Genomic DNA, 23,152 nt, shown 5'->3' with positions numbered 1-23,152 from the left:
TTTCACAGTGGTGACTAGACTGGGCTTAGCTGTAGAATGATGATGTAGAAGCTGATATCTTTTGACTCTGAAGTCTATAGAAAAGCTGAACTGTCCAAACTTCATTGGCCTTTTTATTATGACTTCATGTCATGTTCACATTAAAGAAATGAATACAATCCAGAAAGCAGAAGACCATAAGGCAGGTATTTTGAATGCTAAATATTTTTTATTAAATCTTTTCTATCTTATAATTTCCTGAAACTTTTCTTTCTGGATTTATTTGGCTGTTAACCAGTATTTCAGAATAATTTAAATGAGAATGAAAGAACATTTAATCAGTAAATGGTATGGTTTTGTTATGGCAGGGTATTTTTATCTCTGTAAATAGAATTTGTTTTCTAACTGGAATGTTTTGTAATTGAAAAAAAAATTTCTTCTTGTACATAGTTGTTAAATTGGCTGAAAGTCTCTGGGGATTTTGGTTACCTGGGAGATTTTGAACCATTAGACTTCAGGGAGTGGGATTTTGATATGACTGTATACTTCTTCAAGTGGAACTGGCCCCATTGGAAAATGTTTACAATAGAAAGGATGTGGTCAGGTTGTTACAAGTTCATTTTTAAGCTTTACAAAAGTGGGAGAGAGGATAAGAAGACGGGTTATTAAAAGAAAAATTATGACTTTACTGTAGACGTTTTAACAAGTTTGATTGTAAATCTTTGCCTGTTGCTGAAAGGCACCTAAAGATTTGTAGTTATTTTTTAGTCTCTTTTATTCAAGAGGATGTTTATAAATTTATTCAGCTCTTTTTGACTTTAGATCATCACTCAAGGACATAATTAAAAAGAAATGTTGTCTATATATTGTGCTAAAGGTATTAGGTCTCTGCTGAACTTTGTGGTTTGATAGTTGAGTAACTGCAGAGCCAAGCACTGGGCTGTGTGGGTAAAGGCTATACAGTGGCATTTCTAACATGGTGTACAGTGCTGCATGCAGGTGTGTTTGCTTAATCTAGAGAAAGGTTAATCACTAGACTGATTTGGGGTGGATAGGGCAGTTGAGAGTACCTGCTTGGTTTGGGAAAGTTGGTTTTGGGCTGAGATGACATTTGGAGAGGGTCTTAGATGAGAGATGGAGGGAGGTTTGTTGGCAGCTGCAAGTGCAGGACAGTCGTATTTGGAATGACAACATGAGATGGACTGAGAAATTTATCAGTCATTAAAATACCTCAAGAGTTTTTCCTGCTGAAATTCAGTTTAAAGTGTTAACCAACAAGTACTTCGATTTAATTCCAAAATATTATATATATTTTTTTACCCAGAATAGTTTTAAAATTTATTTTATTTATTCTTGGCTGCGTTGGGTCTTTGGTGCTGCGCACGGGCTTTCTCTAGTTGCGGTGAGCGGGGGCTACTCTTCCTTGCAGTGCGTGGGCTTCTCATTGCGGTGGCTTCTCTTGTTATAGAGCACGGGCTCTAGGCGTGCGGGCTTCAGTAGTTGTGCCTCACGGGCTCTAGAGCGCAGGCTCAGTAGTTGTGGCGCACAGGCTTAGCTGCTCTGCGGCATGTGGGATCTTCCCGGATCAGGGATCGAACACTTGTCCCCTGCATTAGCAGGTGGATCCTTAACTACTGTGCCACCAGGGATGTCCAGGTTTCATTTTTATTATTGAGCAAAATGGGCAGGGGTAGGTGATCTAGTAGCTAAAGCTAGAAATATGAAAAACTTTGGGTATTTGATTGTTATTATGGTCATTTATGATATCTGAACCCCTTGACCTCTTAATATAGTTGATGCTTATTATTTTCATTTGTTTCCCTTTTGAAGTTGATTTTAGTCCTCAATCATGGTTTGTATTTGCATTTAAAATATACGTAAGTTTTTATTATTGTTAATATTGATACAAGTAACACTGTACACAAATTGGGAAACAGACTTAATCTGCTCTTAGGCATTATCTGTGCCTGGCTTTCCTTAAGGGCTCCTGGGTGAACTGAGAGAAATTTTAAATGGCTCTGTTGCCAGTAGTAGTTGTGACACGGGAAGCAGTGGGCTGGGTGGGCTCTTCTGGCTTTGCCTTCTAGGGTGGCTTTCCTTCTCTGCTGTGAGTGCTTGAGGAGGGCTCCACGACTCCTACAGCCAGATCCAGAGCTTTAAGGCACAACAGGGTTCTGAAAACCGTTTCTCCTCCCAGCCCACCCCTTGACCTTTACCCTGATTTTGGCTTTCTATTAACTTTGAGAGGAGCTCTTTCCAAAGCAGCTATACTACTGAAACCTCAGGTTCTGGTGTGGTATTCTTTTTCCGCCACCTCCTTGAGAGGCTTCCCTACTCTTCCTGTGTCATCTTTGACCTCATTGTTAACCTCCTTTTCCTCTCAAAGAGTTCCAGCCCCTTTAAGCCTGGACCCATTGTCCAGTCTTTTGCTTCCTGGCCAGTACCCTTTACTCTGGTCCCTTTGCCCTTCTGCAGCTTCTGCTCTGTTGAGTACCACCCCTGCCAGTCCAGCCTGTGCCTGCTCTTCGGTGGACAGACTGCCCACTTCAGACCCTGAAGGAGACTTCAGGGTCTCCTCCTGAAGTGGCCCTATGTGCCACTAGCTCCACACAATCTTAGCTCGAGGCAGACCCTTTTCTTTTTGCCTTCTGTGACCTTTTCAGACCCTCCCTTGGTGGATTCCCCCACATTTAGACTTCATCTAGCTCTTATGCCCCCCTAAACCTTTCTGCTGAGCTTCAGATCCATATATCCTCTGTTCTCTGGGCCTGTCCAGTTTGGATGCTCTGCTGGCCTCTCAAAATCTACAGGTCCTGAACAGAATCCCTCAGTCTACCTTAAAGCTACTCCTCTAGCTGGCCCATCTGCCTAGGTCTCTTTTTTGACCTTCCTTCTTAGTGATGGCTTCCATTTTTTCCCCCAACAGCTTTCCCGTGGAACTGAGTTTTATTCTTGAATTACCAACCCTTTACTTAAGAATGTGCAGTTCTGACTCCTTGGCTTTCAAACATTTTTAGAAGCTATGGGACCCTTTGTTAAGTGAAATCTTTCTAGGAAACCCAATATGTAAAATAAGTAAAACTAGAGTTCTGGTGGAAGGGGAGTGAAGGGTCAGCATCCTGTCCTGCCACTTAGGCCTTCTAGTGCTGCCCTCTTCCTCTTCCGAGGCAGAGCTGGTATCTGGTCCTTGGACTCTGTAAGTGGAACTTTCTGGAGTTGCTCAGTACTGCCTGAGGGCACTCTACTTGTCGGAAAATCACTTGATCTGTTCTGCACCCCACCTCTTTCCCATTGGTTTTATTTTAATTGTGACTGGTAAATATAAAATTAACGCTGCGATGAATCTTGCCAAGGAAAAGGAAAGCCACTTTGGAAAGTGAAACTAGGTTTTAAAAAGAGCCAACTCCTTTAAATGCTGAAACCTTCAAAAGTGCCCAAGGGTTTCTTTCAAGTTTTATGGAAGTCTCTACTAACTTATCTTATTCTCTTAAAAGCTGCTTTTCTACACCATGAACATGCAAGTAAACTTAGTTTAGTTTTACTGTTTTTGTTTTGTTCCTTTACCAGTATAGCAGGTTTGTTCAGCCCATAATATAACTAAAATGTTAAATATTTGCAGTTAAAAATATGTTCTGTTGCCTCCAAATGGTTGTCCATACCCTCCATCCTCTGCCCCTCCTTCTCCAATCCATCTGACACACTGTGGCCAGATAGCTCTTTCTAAACAAACTTGATTTTATCACATAAACTTATTCTGCTGCCAGCAGGGGAAAGTCCAGGCTCCTCAGGAATGTGCACAGAATCCTTGAGGAGCTTGTCCCCTCACCTGCCCAGCTTAGCCCCCTCTCACACACGCCCATCCCTCCAGCCACGCCTACACCCTGGTCCTCTGCACATACTCTCCTCTGCATGTCCAGTGTGTCCTCCACTAACACAAGGCTCCCCAAATATCAGTCTCGCATGTACCAATCTCATGCTTTTGGCCATATTTGATTACCATAATTATTCTTTCAATATTTAAAAAATTTACTTTAAATTTTTGACTATTTTATTTTTAAAAATATTTATTTATTTATTTGGTTGCGCCAGATCTTAGTTGCGGCATGCAGGATCTTTAGTTGTGGCATGCGGACTCTTAGTTGTGGCATGCATGCGGGATCTAGTTCCACGACCAGGGATTGAACCCAGGCCCGCTGCACAGGGAGCATGGATTCTTACCCACCGGACCACCAGGGAAGTTCCTAAAATTTTGACTTTTTAACTTAAATTTTATAAAACATTATTACATTTTAAAAATAAAAATAATGAAATACAAGTAAAAGTAAGTCTAATCGTTTTATCCAAATATATTCCTTCAGTAAGTTTCTTATTTATTTATTTATGGCCGTACCATGTGGCTTGCGGGATCTCAATTCCCTGACCAGGGATTGAACCCAGGCCCTGGCAGTGAAATCCTGGAACCCTAACCGCTAGGCAGCCAGGGAACTCCCAAGGTTCTCAACAAAGCCTTTGTATTTAAAATTTTTACAAACTATGTACCTCATAACAGGAGATATTAAGAATTTTTTTTTTTTAAGTGTGATAATGGTGTTGTGACTATATATGAGAATGCCCTTATTCTTGGGAGAAGCAAGCTGAAGAGTTTAGAGCTGAGGTATCATGATGTCTCATGATGTCTTCAACACTTTCAAATGACTCATAAAGTATACATATATGCACATATGTATAGAAAAATAAAACAAATCAGGAAAATTTTCATAACTTTTGAGTCTTAAGTGGAGAGTATTTGGAATTTTTTCAAAATCTGTTTGAAAATTTTGATTAAATGTTGTCTTGGCTTAAGTATAAAAATGGCTGCAAAAAATGTTGGTATTAAAAAAAGTTTTTAACCCCAGTACACAATGGTTAACATACATGCATACACACACACATACACATACATATACAGAGAGCACAGACCCACTTGTTGAAGTGATATTTAGACTACCCACATATTCAGTGTTGTGGGAAAACCAAATGCTAGTGAAATTTTTTTTAAAAAATTTAATTTTTAAATTGAGGTATAATTGACATACAACATTATATTAGTTTCAGGTGTAAAACTAATGATTTGATAATTGTATATATTGGGAAATGATCACCACAATAAGTCTAGTTAACATCTGTCACCATACCTAGTTACAAAATTTTTTTCTTATGATGAGAACTTTTAAGATTTACTCTCTTAGATACTTTCAAATGTGTAATACAATATTATTAACTATAGTCGCCATGCTGTACATTACATCTCCATGACTTATTTTATAACTAGAAGTTTGTACCTTTGAAGTTCTTAATAAATCCTGTTTAAGCAATACCTGTGAAGTTGCAGTTTCATGTTTTATATGTTAACTCTTTTTCCCATTCCACCTTAATGATGCTATGTAAATACTTGAAAAGAAAGTCTTCAGCAGCCCCTAAATTTTCTCATGTTCCACCAGTGGTTTGGGTGTTGTGCTTAGGGGACTACACTAAGGAGATTCTTGCTTGTCCTGTAAGACTCAGGTCTCCTGTAGAGTTTTCCTCCCTGGACTTCTCCAGGCCGGATTAACTACCCTTTGCCCTGGGTACTCACAGTATTCTACGTATTCTCCTCTTGTGAATATTACAATTGTAATTATTTGTTCAGTGTCTATACCAGATTGAGAGCTCATGGTGAGAGACCCTGTTTTATTCTTTATCGGTACCTTGCATACAACGTAGCAGAGAGTAGACAGTAGATGAATTATAGCTGAACGAAAGCATAGAAGCAATACTGCAGCACCATCATTTATAACATTATTTCTACTCTAAAATGTATTATTTGCTAAACAAGAAACTATGATGTTTAATCAGATCCTGTCTTGTCACTCCTAGGCTTAGAGCCTGCTAGTGGCTTTCCATAGTAATTACAATAAAATCCAAACTCCTTTTGTGGTCTGTAATGCCCTTTGTGATTTGTTCCCTGCCCACCTCTGCCACTTTTCCGCCTGCTTTCCCACAATCCAGCCACATGTCTTTTCTGTCCCTCCAAGTACACTGAGTTTGTTACATTTAGTTCCTTTTCATCAGAGGGGTCAGCTCAGTAATGAAACCTTTCCTAAACATCCTTACCTCCGCTCCCCTGGCTTTTCATGTGTCATTACTGTTTGGTTTCCTTCATGGCACTTATCACTATGTGAAATTATCTTATTTTTAGCTCATTCTAATATTTAAATTTAAAAGTTTAATTTATTATAAAGTGTTTTAGAACCCCAGTGTAGAGAATATTAAAACCTACTCCAGGAATGTTTTCCCTTATTGTTCCTTGTGGGAAAACTAGACAGTGCACTAATGCATTGTTCTTCTGTTTGCTGTTGTAAACTCCATGAAGATAGGAACCAGGTCTGTCCTTTAATCAGCATGGCATCCCTGTACTGAGAATGGGGCGTAGCAAGTACATATATGTTACGTGGAGGTATGAATAAAAAACCAACTTGTAGATGATCTAAGAAAAAAATTTTTTTAAACTCTGGAGATTTGGGGGCAGTATTATAGTTTAGTTTTGAATCTTCAGAATTTTTTTTTTATGAGAAGTCAATATTTTGTCATATTTTGCAGCTTGGAGTGTCTGTTTATTGTTTTAGGTGAGCCACATTCCTTTCCTCAACTTCATTTTCTTTATAACGTATAACATCACTTTTTCGAGGATAACTGCCCATCTTCAGATCTTTGACACAAATGGATTTCCATTAGTAAAAAAATTAGTAAAAATTAGTAAAAATCAAATTGAAGGGCATTAGCTCCAGTCATTTGCTTTACTTTTCATGGTAGTAGTTACAGAGAGGCAATCACCAGTCTGGTTCTATATGAGCGTAGGATGGGGCAATTCTGTTGATACTTCCTTTGCCCTCATGTAACTAATGAGAGCCTGTTATTTGCAGGTGCATGAGCCCCAGGTTGAGCTTCAGAATAAAATCCAGTGGATCCATTGTCCTTCCACCATTGTTAATTGAATTGATGCTCTTACTGTGGTGGGAGTGCTGATGATGTTGTATCTGTATGAGGACTGGGGGTACCTGAGAACAGGGGAGGCACCACAGAAGTGAAAGAGGGTTGACCAGACTTAGACTTTGCCTATAATCCTTCCCACCCCCTCCTCAGTCCTGCCTGGAAATGGAGAAGTTTTGGAAATTGTGACGCTATGGGGGAAAAAACCCTCTATTTTTTAATGAAAAAAAAATTTTTTTTTTTTGGTTTGATATATTTTGTTCTGCTTCCATGCACAAAGGAAAAATGAGTCAATACTCTAGTTTTTTACTTAACTGATTTTTGGCTGGAGAGACTTTAGAAAATTTGGACTCTTCAGTAATTCTGAAGTTCTTTGTTTAGAAACAAAAAGATATTATGTAAAACTGTTTACTCATAGTATGTGATATTAACATGTAAAATGTAATTGAACTTTAGTTGCAGATCTATTAATATATTTGAATCATTTAAACTTTGATTACAGTGGAGCCAAACATTTAAGGGATTTTTGCATCTTGGTTTGAGGAGGAAGTATACATTTTTTTTTTTATCACGGTTGGCAAAAAGTTGAAAGTTACTGTGGGTAGAATGAACCTCTTCCTATACCACCCCTCCACCCACCCGTTTTACTGAATTCAAATGTTGCCACAAAGAATTTAGAGATAATAAATTCTTTTAATAGGCATCACTTTTTCTTGCATTGCTTTGTTTTTATCATAATCACAGACTTAAGTACTTAATCTTTTTGTTTGTTTGCTTGTTTTTCAGCCACTCCATGGCCGTGCATCATGTAGAATCTTAGTTCCCTGACCAGGGATCAAATCTGTGCTCCCTGCAGTGGAAGCTAGAGTCCTAGCCACTGGACCTCCAAGGAATTCCCTTAATCTTTTTTTTTAAACAGAGATACATGGTACGTAGTAAAATATTTTTTGAATAGTGAAAAAGAGTGTACAGTACTCCTTTACTGATATCCCTAGTCCTTCAGTCCGTTCTGTACAATTTTTTTTTTTGGCCACACCACACGGCATCGATCTTTGTTCCCCAACCAGGGATCGAACCCGTACTCCCTGCCTTGGAAGCTTGGAGTCTTAACCACTGGACTGCTAGGGAAGTCCCCTCAGTCCCTTCTGTAGGCCACTGTTATCCCTAGTTTTTTTTTGTTTTCTTCCAGAAAAATTCTATTTGTATAATGATATATATTTCTCCACCCACTTCAAAAAACTCAATTGGTAGTGCTCTTTTCATTTAAAATGTCTTGGATATATCCAAGTTCACAGAGATCTGCCTTGGTTTTTTTTTTTGTGGTACGCGGGCCTCTCACTGTTGTGCCCTCTCCCGTTGCGGAGCACAGGCTCCGGACGCGCAGGCTCAGAGGCCATGGCTCTCGGGCCCAGCCGCTCCGCAGCATGTGGGATCTTCCCGGACCGGGGCACGAACCCATGTCCCCTGCATCAGCAGGCGGACTCTCAACCACTGCGCCACCTGGGAAGCCCTGCCTTGTTCTTTTAATGATTGCCTAGTAGTCTGTTAATGGCTGCTCCATAATTTATTCAGTCAGTATTTCCAGTTTTTTATGCTATAAACAGTGTCATGGACTAATAATGATAACTGCATTTGCTTGGATTAAGACAAACTTTCTAATACTGAATGTGTTTTTTCTGAGTTAATGTGTTTGTATAAGTAGACTGTTCTTCAGCACTGGGTGCAGTAGAATAAGGGGAGCAGGAGGTAAAGTCTCTGCCACTCCTTCCCCTTCCTGTGGGGCAGGAGGGGTAGAGGGGGCAGAGTTCCCAGCCGAGTCTTGGGAGGCTGAGATGTCTGAAGATGTCCACAGACTGTGAGGTGTTAACCATGCCTTTAAAGCCCAAGACCTGTGTGTGTGCTGCTTGTTATCAATTTAGTTTATTTGTGTTTGTGTTTTGGTTTTGAGAAAATCACAGCAGCATGGATTGGCTAACAAATTATTTTCTGGAAATTTTTTTGTATTCATTGGCAGTAATACAGCTAATTTTTTTAAGTTGCTTTTTATCTGAGCTACTTGATAAGGAATTTTAAACAGAATGCTATGGTTCCAGTATCGTAACTTCTGAAGAAACTGAATTTGGAATCTTGATGCATTATGTAGCTGAATCTTAAAGTGTTATTATATTTCAGTAATCTGAGTTCTTACTTCTTACCCTTTATTGGAAGAACTTGAGAACACTCCCTCAGAGCTTACATTCATACCCCCATCAGTATCTCCTCTGTGTACAGCCATTGCCTCTAAAATACTGTCATCAAAAAATGGGTAACAATTCATGGTAGTATATTCCTAACCCAGGGCTGTCATCGCATGTGCAGAGGGTGCACACACTGGGCCAGCAACGGGCGGGCACTGCTGGTCCACAAGTGCTAGTGCCCTTCCCTGCAGGGGCTTGCAGCCGCTGAGTGCACTATGGGCTTTCCGGAGTCAAGTGTGTTTGCTTTGCTGTGGCATTCTTTCTGCCATTTATTTTGTATTCTGGTGAGTAGTTTTGACCCATGAAGGCAGACAGAAGGATGCGACTTGTAGACTTGGACTTGTGGCAAAGAGCATAACATAGTATGGCAAAAAGCAAGTTCTTATGGGTTGATAAGGTGCCTTCAGAAAGTGATCTCAGGACTTTCCTGGTGGTGCAGCGGTTAAGTATCCGCCTGCCAATGCAGGGGACGCGGGTTCAATCCCTGGTCCGGGAAGATCCCACATGCTGCGGAGCAACTAAGCCTGAGAGCCATAGCTACTGATCCCATGTGCCACAACTACTGAAGCCTGTGCACCTAGAGCCCCTGCTCCACCACAAGAGAAGCCGCTGCAATGAGGAGCCTGCGCACCACAACACAGAGTAGCCCCCGCTCGCCACAACTAGAGAAAGCCCACATGCAGCAATGAAGACCCAGTCCAGCCAAAAAAATAAATAAATAAATAAAATAAATAAATAAATAAGTGATCTCAGGAAAAAGAAGTATAGAAATCGGCAATTAGATTTAGTCAAGTTCCTTATATTGTGAAAAGCCTTGTAAGCAACAGGGTAGCCTGGCAAGTTGGACCGTTCAATGTTTAAAGAACAGGTGGAAGAAACAATGGTTTGAAGGCTTGTTTTAACGTCAGAGGATTTGAAGAGGACTGTAGAGCAAGCAAATTACCTGTGGATAATGCCTAATAAATTTACACGGGAACTCTGCTTTAACGCCCTCTCAGGTGAAAAAGGCACTCCCGATTGGTCAGTGTGCACACCAGGACTGTCAGCAGTGCTGACCTTGAGGCACCTCGAGGTAGTGGACACTGAATTTCCTTCTCTTGTGAGAATGACATTACCCCTCCCTGGAGGCAGGAACGTTATTGCTGCATTAGAAAGTTGCGGTTTTTTCCTCTCTACTGAATTGGAGGTACCATGATCTGTTGACATAGAAATTTATTCAGAAAACTTCATAAAGTGGTGGTGCCAGGAGTTTAGGGAATACAAAGTTGAGTAAATTCCCTGCCCTTGAGAAGCTTATAGTACCAGGATAAGATATGATACAAAATAGCTAGTGTTTAAGTGCTGTCAGAAAGGTACAAAGTGCCTCCTATGGAAGATAGTTTGACAGGGCTGGGAGTAGGGCTAATATTTTTGTAGGGTGTTATTTTGAGAAATGGTTTTTGTGGAATAATGTTTGTGGGAGTAAAGGTCAGGGAGTGAGTAATCTTTGAATACTTATATATTATTAGTGTAAGATTTTCTCAGACTTAAGACATTTCAGTTTTTGTTTTTTTTTAAACAGTGTTTATTAACTTGGACTTTGAATTTAACTTACAGCATGTGGCACTTGTGATTTATTTATTTATTTATTTTTGGCTGTGTTGGGTCTTCGTTTCTGTGCAAGGGCTTTCTCTAGTTGTGGCAAGCGGGGGCCGCTCTTCATCATGGTGCGCGGGCCTCTCACTATCGCGGCCTCTTTTGTTGCGGAGCACAGGCTCCAGACGCGCAGGCTCAGTAGTTGTGGCTCACGGGCCTAGTTGCTCCGCGGCATGTGGGATCCTCCCAGACCAGGGCTAGAACCCATGTCCCCTGCATTAGCAGGCAGAGTCTCAACCACTGCACCACCAGGGAAGCCCCGACATTTCAGTTTTTAATGGAGACAAGGTCCAGTATAAAATAAGAAAATAATCCTGAACTTTTCCTTTTCAAATCCCTTTCCAAGCCTTTATCTTTAGTGCTGCTTCCTCCTAAAGCTGTTTAACTTTGGTGAGGTTCCCACCAACTTTCCCTCTTTGAGAGTACCAGAAGAAGCAAACAACTAGCTACAGTGATCTTGGGCTATTATATCTGAAACTGAAGGCAGGCTCATTGGGACCTGCCTGGAACTGGAGTGAGCAGCAGTCAGAACACGGGGATAGAGGGGAAACTCTGTTAACTTGTGTCCATAAGCATGCAGCTTGGCAAGATTACAGTATATCCTAAATGGGCCCCAAACTTTTTACTTTGTTATCTGTTGAGTTCCCCTAATTTGCTGTTTCATTGCTGAGGGAGGTTATTATGCTGAGTGCTTATATGTGAGTCATTTGCTGTTTTGATTTATTAAAATTTTTATAACCCTGGCATGTTATGTATTAATTTTTCTGTATATTGAATATTATAGGAAGTTAATTTGCAATTATTACATTTTCTTTGGCTAATTATATTCTCACCTGGTAGGAGTCAGATAGAAATTTTTTTTTTTATAACCTAGGAGGGTACAGTTGCCTGCATCATCAATTTTATTTATATTTAATTAATTAATTAATTAATTTTTGGTTGCGTTGGGTCTTCATTGCTGCACGTGGGCTTGCTCTAGTTGCTGGGGGGGGCTACTCTTCATTGTGGTGCATGGGCTTCTCATTGCGGTGGCTTCTCTTGTTGCGGAGAACGGGCTCTAAGCACGTGGGCTTCAGTAGTTGTGGCACGCGGGCTTAGTTGCTCTGCAGCATGTGGGATCTTCCTGGACCAAGGCTCGAACCAGTGTCCCCTGCATTGGCACGCAGACTCTCAACCACCGCGCCACCAAGGAAGCCCTAGAAATTTCTATTGTTGTGGATTTCAGCAAATTTCAGGGACCAGCCCGTGACTTTTTAATGATCACATAGGAGTTCAAGATACATTCAGAATTTGCTCAGCATCCTCACTGTCATTACTTTCATCTTAGCTATCATCCAGTCTCATTTGGATTATTACAGTAGCCTCCTAACTGATTCCCCTCCTTCTGCCCTTGCTTCCTCCAGGCTACCCTTGACACAGTGAGATTCTGTTAACAGGTAAGTCAGATGATGTCACTCCTCTGCTCAGAATTTCCTGCTTTCACTCAAGTCTTTGTCATATCCCACAAGGCTCCACGGCTTAGCCTTCCCACCTCTCACACTTCCTCCCCACTATCTGCTCTCCAATAATCCCAGGGGGCTCCCACCTGAGGGCCTTTGCACGTGTTGTTTCCTCTGCCATGAATGCCTTCCTGGAGATATGTGCATGACTAGCTGTCTTGCTTCCTTGGGGTCTTTCCCCCAAAATCACCTCAGTGACCTGTGTGATTAAAATTTCAACCCTCCTGTTATTACGCTCCGTGAAGTAAAGTCAGTCAGAGAAAGACAAATACTGTATGATATCACTTATATGTGGAATGTAAAAAATAAAACGAACTAGTGACTGTAACAAAAAAGAAACAGACTTGCAGATATAGAGAACAAACTAGTGGTTACCAGTAGGAAGTGGGGCAAGATAGGGGTAGGGGATTAAGAGAGGTACAAACTACCATGTATAAAATAAATAAGCTACGAGGATATATTGTCCAGCGCAGGGAATATAGCCAGTATTTTAATAACTATAAATGGAGTATAACCTTTAAAAATTGTGAATCACCATGTTGTACACCTGTAACTTATTACCTATTTTTTTTTTGTAAATTTATTTTATTTAGTTATTTATTTTTGGCTGCATTGGGTCTTCGTTGTTGTGCGTGTGTTTTCTCTAGTAGCAGCGAGCGGGGGCTGCTCTTCCTTGCAGTGCAAGAGCTTCTCATTGCGGTGGCTACTCTTGTTGCGGAGCACGAGCTCTAGGCGTGTGGGCTTCAGTAGTTGTAGCTCGCGGGCTGTAGAGCATAAGTGCAGTAGTTGGTGCATGGGCTTAGTTGCTCCGTGGCATGTGGGATCTTCCCGGATCAGGGATTGAACCCGTGTCCCCTGCATTGGCAGGTGGATTCTTTTTTTTTTTTTTGTGGTACGCGGGCCTCTCACTGTTGTGGCCTCTCCCGTTGCGGAGCACAGGCTCCGGACGCGCAGGCTCAGCGGCCAAGGCTCACGGGCCCAGCTGCTTCGTGGCATGTGGGATCTTCCCGGACCGGGGCACGAACCCGTGTCTCCTGCATCGGCAGGCGGACTCTCAACCACTGCGCCACCAGGGAAGCCCTGGCAGGTGGATTCTTAACCACTGCGCCACCAGGAAAGCCCCTTAGTACCTAATTTTGTAAATCAACTATACCTCAATTAAAAGAAAAAGAAAATTTCGGTCTTCCCTGGTGGCGCAGTGGTTGAGAGTCCGCCTGCCGATGCAGGGGACGCGGGTTCGTGCCCTGGTTCGGGAAGATCCCACATGCCATGGAGCGGCTGGGCCCGTGAGCCTTGGCCGCTGAGCCTGCGCGTCCGGAGCCTGTGCTCCGCAACGGGAGAGGGGAGAGGCCACAACAGTGAGAGGCCCGCGTACCACAAAAAAAAAAAAAAAAAAAAATTCAACCTCCTGCAAAATTTCATATCCTTGTCCCTGATTATTTTTTTTCTCCTTAGCATTTATTATCTAACACTGTGTATTTTACTTCTCTAGCCTGTGTATTATCTCTCTCCTGCACTTGAATGTTAGCTCTTTGATGACAGGGATTTTTGTCTATGTTGTATCTCTAGCACCTAGAACAGGGTCTTGCCTACAGTAGGTGCTCAGTAAGAAGTTGTTGACTGAATGGATGAATGAATATTTTATAGCATGGCTCCCCACCCTGGGTTGTGAATTATATAAATTCTGAATTTGGTAGGCTATCAGACAATGTCTAGTCAGGAAACCACTCCTAGGTGCTTCAATCAAAAGGGGATACAATTCTATGTGTATAACTGAGTCTCTTTGCTGTACTGCAGAGATTGGTACAACATTGTAAATCAGCTATATGTCAATTAAAAAAAGGGGGGGTATGATTCTAGGAATTGGATACAAAAGGAAGGGCTGGAGGAGCAAAGAGGAAGGTGGTATTGCGTAGAGCCCACACACCACCATTTTTCACCTATACTGCTGGAGTTCACTAACTGCCAAGCAGGAACGCCTGCCAGGGCTGCTGCCAGAGTGGAGTGAGAGCACAACTGACAAGGGGGGCTGGCGATGCAGATTCACACCTGATGATTCAGGGAGAGTCTAGAATGTTAAACATGGGGCTGAGTACCAACATAAACTATCCAGCACAGGTGGTATTTATTTAATTCATATGTAGAGATAAATAAACTTAGATGTAGGACAAACTAAATTAATAGCAAGGGTAAGATCTGAGATCATGAGTGCAACCTTAAAAGCTAAGAATTAAATTCCAACTTAGCCTAGTCACATCCATGTGTTGAACCACAAAACTGAACTCAGCCTCTCGAAATGGAACACGACAGGAAACATATCTTCACTGTGGCCGTGATCTCTTAGTGTGATTAAGTGCTCATTTCCGTGAGTTCAGAAAATCTGTGTTTAGGCCCAGTTGTGTCCCAGATTAGATCTCTGTCACTTACAAGATCATACTGGCCTCTCCTAATCTGATTATAGTCCTTACTCAGAGCCCTGATATTAGTTCTTGGTCTAAGATGTGACAGGCTTGTATTTACGGTACCTCTGATTGAGTGCTCCTCCCTTTGCTGCTCAGATCATTCTTACCGCCCCCACACCCCCCAAGACACATTGCCAGCATCTTGTTGCTCCTTTTCTCGCTTATGAACAAGGATACCAAGGTCTAAATATACTTGATTGCAAACTATATTCATGTTCAGTGCTCGTCAGTATTTATGACGTGAATCTATTACTGATAAGCTTATTTTTGATTAGGGATGGCAACATTTAAATCTCTCAAGATGTGGAGGGAGATCATAGTGGAAATGGTAGGAATTAGTGGGACTTCTGTTGCCTATTTCCCTGCTTCTCTAGGCCCCAATTAAAATTGGCCTAGGGTTTTAGGTTGAATGTCTGTTTCTTGGATGTGAGGTCTGTCACTGATAGATCAAAAAATACTTCTTCCACCTACCCCCCAAAAAAGAAAGACAAAATGAAATCCTATGCAGTGATTACATTTACAGATTTAGAATTCTACTGTAATTTATTTATGAAATTCACATCTTTGCTTTTTTCCTTAAATCTGAAATTCTAAGGGCTTTTAATGTTAAAAGTTATCTTCAGGGAATAATTTATCATGTTTTTGGTGAATTAAATAATTTATGTTCAAGTACTAGCTTATTTCATTCATCAGGTTATTTTGGATTTCTGTAATGCTAATTATTTTTCTTAAACGATGATCCTTTTCTACTTGTAAACTAAATAAATGGATCTTTCATGTGCCAGTTTGGATCCATCTCATTATGTTCATGGATTCACTTGTAAGGATAAAATCAGTCTTAAAATTGTGACTAGCTGCAGTCCCTTACTTTCCTAATAGGATTATTTTCTTCAGTCTAAACAAACTGAAAATAAACTTCTATGATTTTTGTTTTCCCATAGAGCAGAGTATTTCTGTAGCAAAAAAATTAACTACTGCCAGAGCAGCTTACATTCTTCTGTTCTCTGTGCCACCTAATAAATGAGGCCTTCACATCAGCATCTCTACCACTGACAGCAGCAACATTTTGAAATGTTGGAGTCATGGAGGAGGGCCATTTTGGCTGGGGATGCTGGCCACTGGTGGATTTGCATTTAGTCTTCTGTAAGTCCCTTTCAGCATCTGAAGTGCGCTTTATTTATTTATTTTTTTGCGGTGCGCGGGCGTCTCACTGTTGTGGCCTCTCCCCTCTCCCGTTGCGGAGCACAGGCTCCGGATGCGCAGGCCCAGCGGCCAAGGCTCATGGGCCCAGCCGCTCCGCAGCATGTGGGATCCTCCCGGACCAGGGCACGAACCCGTGTCCCCTGCATCGGCAGGCGGACTCTCAACCACTGAGCCACCAGGGAAGCCCTGAAGTGCGCTTTAGACAGAAATATTGCCTTATCAGAATTCTAGGAAAAAAATGTTCTGTTTAAGTTTAAGCAAAAATCATTTATTTTCCCTTTCTGCATGCTTCCACTACTTCCTCCTTTTAAACGATTTTATTCCTCCCCTAAAGTTGCTCTGTTTTTGAGCTGTGGTTGTTGCAGACTGTCATAGAAAGGAGGCTGGGCTGGAAGTCAGTGACACTGAGCCCGTGGGAGGGCCCGCAGACACTCCCAAGGAGCCCATGTCTTAAGAAAACACCTTTAGAAACTGTTATCAGTTCATTTAAATTAAGTCTCCAGAGGGCAACAGAGCTCACTTGAGCTAGGAAAATAGCTTTGACCCAGAGATACTTACTTTTTTTTTTTTTGCAGTACGCGGGCCTCTCACTGTTGTGGCCTCTCCTGTTGCGGAGCAACAGGCTCCGGATGCGCAGGCTCAGCGGCCATGGCTCACAGGCCCAGCCGCTCCGCGGCATGTGGGATCTCCCCGGACTGGGGCACGAACCCATGTCCCCTGCATCGACAAGCGGACTCTCAACCACTGCGCCACCAGGGAAGCCCGAGATACTTTTGACTTCTTAGAGGCATTTACTCTTATTTAACTTTTTATTATGGGAAATTTTAAACATACACAAACGAAGAGGTTATAACAGTGTATCCCGTTTACCGATCACCCCTCATTAACATTTTGCTCTTTTAGAGGGATTTTTTCTAATGCATTTAGGCATAAAGCGCTTGCATTTTATAATTATCTTTTTCTCCTCTTGGCATTATGTTTTAAGCAAAATTTTCTCCTCATTTACATTGGCAAATTTAAGTGTGTACTAGTAACTCCTGAGACTAGTTGTAGAGAAGCAATAATTTGATCTTTCAATAGAAATGCACTGAGTATAAAATAAACAGATTGCTGCTAGAGCTGTACTTTACAAATAGGTTATATATAGAATATTACTGTTAGGCTCAACTTAGCCGACAGCGAACCTCTACTTTCACTTACAGTATGGAAAAATCTGTATTATAAAACTCTGGTGGAAACCTGGCTATAGATAGGAAATGTTTTCTTTTCTTCCCTTCTTTTCTCTCCTTCCTATGTCCTTGAATTATTTCTTCTTTCTGCCACTCATTCTACAAATATTTATTGGCACTGCATGTACAACCCAAACAGGGAAGCTTGCATTTTGGGAAAGTAGGGAGATAATAAACTAGTAAGGGAATAAATAGAAGCTAGTATTTGTGATAAGTACTTGGCTGGTAGGCTGAGTGATGTTGGAGAATAAGATGAGGACATGCTCGATAGGGTGATGAGAAAAAATCTTCCTGTGCTGGTGACTTTTAGACTTACGATGTGAAGGGTGAGAAGCAGCTGTGTGAGGAGCACTTTGGGCAAGGGGATAGTACTTAGGAAAGAGTCTGAGATGAGTTAGGAACCAACAGAGGGAGTATGATTGGAAGGAAGATGGAGTGTTAAGTAGGGACCAGACCTTCCAGGGCCTTGTAGATCCTGGTAAGGAGTTTGGAGTTTATTACTTAGGAAGTTACTGAAAGGCTTGAAGTACGATCGTGACAGGATCTATTTTGCCTTTTTTTTTTTTCTAGCTGTGCCGCATGGCTTGCGGGATCTTAGTTCCCAACCAGGGATTGAACCCGTGCCCTCTGCAGTGGAGGCGCGCGGAGTCCTAACCACTGGACCACCAGGGAATTCCCTCTGCTTTGCCTTTAAAAAGATTTCTATCTGCTGTGTAGAGAACAGACTTCCAAGTGTGAAAGGAGAGGCGGTTTGGAGGCTACTGCAATAGTCCAGGTGGCTTGGATTAGGATGATGGTGAAAATGGAGAGAAGTGGTTAATTTCAAGATATATGGTCACAGTAGACTCAGTAGGATTTGCTAATGGACGGAGTGAGGGTGATTGGGCCATTGACCATGGTTTCTAAGTTTTTGGCTTGGTTGGTTATCACTGAGATGGGGAAGCCTGGAGAGGGTTGGGTTTAGAAGCAAATTAGAGTTCTGTTTTGCTTGCCTGTGCAACATTGAAATGGAGATTCCAAATGAGTAGTTGGACATATGTGTCTGGAGCTCAGGGAGCAAGTGCCATGAATTTGCATGATATCGCCCAGGAAGAGAATGTTGGATGTATACGGGAAAAAGAGAACTCAGCACGTAGCTCTGAGGAATTCCAAGATTTAGGGTTTGTGTGATTCTGGAGGAGCCAGCAAAAGAGAGTGAGATGGATTGGACAGAGAGGAAGAAGGAAAACCAGGACAGTAGTGTCACAGTAGCTGAGAGGAGAAAATGCTTTGAGTAGTTTACTTTATAGATGGGGGGCCTGGTGAGACCAGAGAGGAAACCATTGGATTTGGTGATTGAAAGGTCATTGGTGATCTGGCCAAGAGTAATGTCAGTGTGTTAGGATAGACTAGCCAGACTGGGGAGGAAGTGAGGAAATGGCACATGTAGACAAGCTTCTGAGATGAGATTTCTTACTGTGAAGGGAAAGCAGAGAAATGGAGTTCTTAGAGGGCATGACGGGGTCAGGAGAGGTTTTCTTTGATTATTGAGATGGCAGCATTAGAGTGTTTGTATGTTCCTCTGATGTGACTAATCCTGTGGAAATGTAGTACAGAAGGAATAACTGATGGTGTTATATTATTAAGTGGGTGAAAGGGGTGGAATTTAGAGCCTCTGGAAAGGGCGTTTCCTTTGTCTGAAAGATGGAAACAGATGCAAGCAGGTGATGGGAAAATAAAGGTAGTACTTGGCCTCTCGCATTGCTCTGAATAGTTACCTCTTTTTCTCTCCTAGTTCTTTATTTTAAATTTTTTTTTATTTTTGGCCACACCACACGGCATGTGGGATCTTAGGTTCCCTGACCAGGGATCGAACCCATGCCCCATGAAGTGGAAGCGTGGAGTCTTAACCACTGGACCGCCAGGGAAGTTTCTCTCCTAGTTCTTGAATTCTTCTATTTTCTGAATATGCATAGACATCCCATTTGTAGTAAAGAAATGAAGCAGAAGTTTATTACTGCTTATTGTACATAGAAATGCATCTTTTTAAAGAGGGAAAGAAAAGGGTTAAGAAATAGCACAAGATGTATGCTCATTTTGCTTACAAGAAGTCATGCTCATTTTTTTAAGGTAATTTGGAAATATTGCTAATGTTTTTTGAAAAGTGAAAGTATAAGCTACAGGAGAAGGGAAGAGGCATGGCAATGCTTTCTTTCATGGCGTTCTGTCAGTGTGAAATGGTGAAATTTCTTCAAGTTGCTATTTAAGTTCAGCCTTAAACTTGACAGTGCAACATGTTGCAGTCCTATTGCTCTGCTTTTGAGGAAGTATTTTTTTTTTTTTTTTTTTTGCGGTACGCGGGCCCCTCACTGTTGTGGCCTCTCCTGTTGCGGAGCACAGGCTCCGGACGCGCAGGCCCAGCGGCCATGGCTCACGGGCCTAGCCGCTCCGCGGCATGTGGGATCTTCCCGAACCGGGCCACGAACCCGTGTCCGTGCATTGGCAGGCGGACTCTCAACCACTGCGCCACCAGGGAAGCCTGAAGAAGTGTTTCTTTAATAAGTGTGTAAGACTGGGTCATGCAGAAGGGACATGGGAGACTACTTATGAGCAGGTTAGACGTAAGCCCTCAAGAGGATAGGGACTTTGTTTTGTTTATCACTTGATCCCCAGAGTAGGGAACAATACCTGGCAGGTAATAGGCACTCAATAAATATCTGTTCCCTGACTATTAAAATAAAGTAAGCATCATTTTATTAGCGGACCTGGAGAGTAAAGTGACTACTGCATCCTCAAATGAAAACGTTTCCTCTTTTATCCAGAGATCAAATTCTTAACCTAAAACAGTGTGGTATGGTAGAAAGAACACGGGCATTAGATGAGACAGATGTGGATCCCATCTTTATCTTTTAACACCTTGGACTTGTTTCTTAGCTTCAGTTTTTTCATCTGTAAGATGGGAATAGTAACAGTGTACTTCGCAGAATTATTGCATATTTGTATAAGGTATGTAAAATACTCCTAGCTGGCATAGTAGGTCCTCAACAAAAGAAGAATCTCGTTAGTTTCCTGTTTTGCTCAGTGGTTGAGTCTAGTTACTGGGGTCAGATCTAGTTCCCAATAATCAGTTTTACATGTAGTGGAAAAAAATGAAATTGAATCTTTCCCTTGTAGCTGATGGATTAAGGAACTGAATGTAGAGGCATAATTTTAAAAATTTTAGGTAATAATAATAAGAGAAGATCATTGTGACTTCAGGGTGGGGAAGAATTTTTTAAAACAGGTGCAGAAAGCACTAACTGGGGACTTCCCTGATGGCGCAGTGGTTAAGAATCTGCCTGCCAATGCAGGGGACACAGGTTTGATCCCTGGTCCAGGAAGATCCCACATGCCACGGAGCAACTAAGCCCATGCACCACAACTACCGAGCCTGTACTCTAGAGCCCAGGAGCCACAACTACTGAAGCCCATGTGCCGCAACTACTGAAGCCCTCATGCCTAAACCCTGTGCCCTGCAACAAGGGAAGCCACCGCAATGAGAAGCCCACGCACCGCAACCAAGAGTAGCTCCAGATTCTGCAACTAGAAGAAATCCAGTGTGCATCAACGAAGACCCAATGCAGCCAAAAATAAAATAAACCTTATTTCCTGGCCTTTAGAATGGGACTATTTCTTTTTTTCTTTTTTTACTTTTTTATTATTTTTTTACCATATATTAAATTTTTTATTTTTATTGAAGTATAGTTGATTTACAATGTTGTGCCAGTCTCTGCTATACAGCAAAGTGACTCAGTTGTACACATATATACATTCTTTTTTTATATTGTTGTCCATTATGATTTATCACAGAATATTCAATATAGTTCCTTGTGCTATACATTAGGACCTTGTTGTTTAGAACGGGACTATTTCAGAGGGTGGTGGAATGGATGAGGTATTATATCGCACAATGCCTGGCACAACAAGTCAGCTGTCTTCCTCCCTGATCTCAAGACTGTTTTTAAAGGAAACAACGCTGCATAAATAAGCTATGTTCTTTCTTAAAGCAATTGAAGCTATCAATTAACTGATTATTATCTAATAGTAATGAAAGTGTGAGAGCATTTTGGCAAAAGAAAAAACAAGAGCTAACACAGTAATATATGCAGTTGTAATCATTTCGTAGAATGTAACAAAATTGATGCAATTTTATTTTTTATTTTATTTTTTTCTGCACACGTGGCATGTGGGATCCTAGCTCCCTGACCAGGGATCGAACCCATGCACCCTGCAGTGGAAGCGCATAGTCTTAACCACTGGACCACCAGGGAAATCCCGATGCAATTTTATTTTGTAAATTAAAAAAAATTTTTTTTTTAAATTTTATTTTTGGCTGTGTTGGGTCTTCATTGCTGCACGCGGGCTTTCTCTAGTCACGGTGAGTGGGGGCTACTCTTCGTTGCAGTACAAGGGCTTCTCACCGCAGTGGCTTCTCTTGTTGTGGAGCACGGGCTCTAGGCATGTGGGCTTCTGTAGTTGCGGCAGACAGGGTCAGTAGTTGTGGCTCACGGGCTCTAGAGCGCAGACTCAGTAGTCGTGGCGCACGGGCTTAGTTGCTCCATAGCACGTGGGATTTTCCCGGACCAGGGCTCAAACCCGTGTCCCCTGCATTGGCAGGCAGATTCTTAAGCACTGCAGCATCAGAGAAGTCCCCCTGATGCAATTTTAAATCACTCTTAATTCTTAGGAGTTACCTTTTTTTTTTCTTGTCAATTCTAGATTTTTCTGCTATTTCAAGTTATAAGTAAAAATTCTTCACAGGAGAAGATTTTTAGAGGTCATGATTATATTCTAAAACAAAATGTACTTCTTTTTGCAATAGTAACTTGGAGGAATGTTTCTGATATAAGGCACAGGGAAATGCTCATAAATGCAATGTTTTATTTTCCATCATTTTCTTGAAAATCATTAGTATGTCCTTGATGGAGAAAACTGCTCTTTTTTTCTATATGGTAAGATGGTGTTACATGCTTTGTAACAAGTGAGGTTTGCATCTTGAGTTAATGACTCTGTAAGTATAATACTGTTACATTTTGAACAAATTTAAGAATCTCTAAGGAACTTGTCCAGAATTTTTTTATCTGGTGGCATAGTTCTTGCATTGCTTTCAGTATTATGAAATTCTAAAACAGTGGATTTTTAGCAGAACACTGCGTCTGGTCAGCTTCTGGTCAGCTTTGAACTCATCCATATATACCACTAAGAGTTGTATTCATGATGACATATTCTGCCCATTCTAAATTTATCTGTTACTTACAGTCCCCCGTGTAGAAGAGTTTATTCTTCAGATAAAAGATTGAAGAATGAGTACTTTTATTATTTTGAGTACAAACTAATGCATAAGTTGTAACTTAGCAAGTTTTATGATTGGCTGGGACTATCTCTGTTTAAGGCTCAACACTGGAAACATGGAAAAAATTTTCCATTGAACCAGTGAGTGTTTTTGCAAATCAAATTCTATAGCACTACAATTCCTATAGCAAGTTTCTAGATGATTGTGATTGGTCTTTCAAATGTTTTATTTATAAAAACATGGTTTAGGATTTCAAAAAGTTAGTGTGAAATATTTGTAATTTTTTTTATAGCTTAACAAGCTCTTTGTGTCTTTGTTATTGGTCTCTCAGCACTCACAACCTTTCAACTGTAAAGAAGACAGAATATGTTCCAGTCAGTGTATGTTAATTTGTTATATTTATAGCTGAACTCTGTTCGTTATGGAATTGAGCTCGCAAAGACTAAAATGTGCCTGTCATTTTCCTTTAATTCTAGCACCTTCAATAAAGAGAAGTATGGGCGCTAACCTTTGACTTTTGGATTTGTTGGTCAGTGTTTTCCTAATTACTTTGGTGAACAAAGGATTGTGAGAACTGTTCGACATTGCT

At 41.3% G+C, this 23,152-nt stretch overlaps 1 protein-coding gene across 1 annotated transcript in view; it reads left to right on the top strand.

The window, feature by feature from the left end:
* SFMBT1 (Scm like with four mbt domains 1) overlaps window positions 1-23,152 on the top strand; it is a 126,648-nt gene that overhangs the window by 3,493 nt on the left and 100,003 nt on the right. The gene's annotated exons all lie outside the window — the stretch shown is intronic.

Source organism: Grampus griseus, assembly GCF_964374135.1.
Source record: "Grampus griseus genome assembly, chromosome: 10".
Classification (NCBI taxonomy): Eukaryota; Metazoa; Chordata; class Mammalia; order Artiodactyla; family Delphinidae; genus Grampus; species Grampus griseus.
The sequence above is the reverse complement of the archived record's forward strand: the minus strand, read 5'-3'. Positions and strand labels throughout refer to the sequence as shown.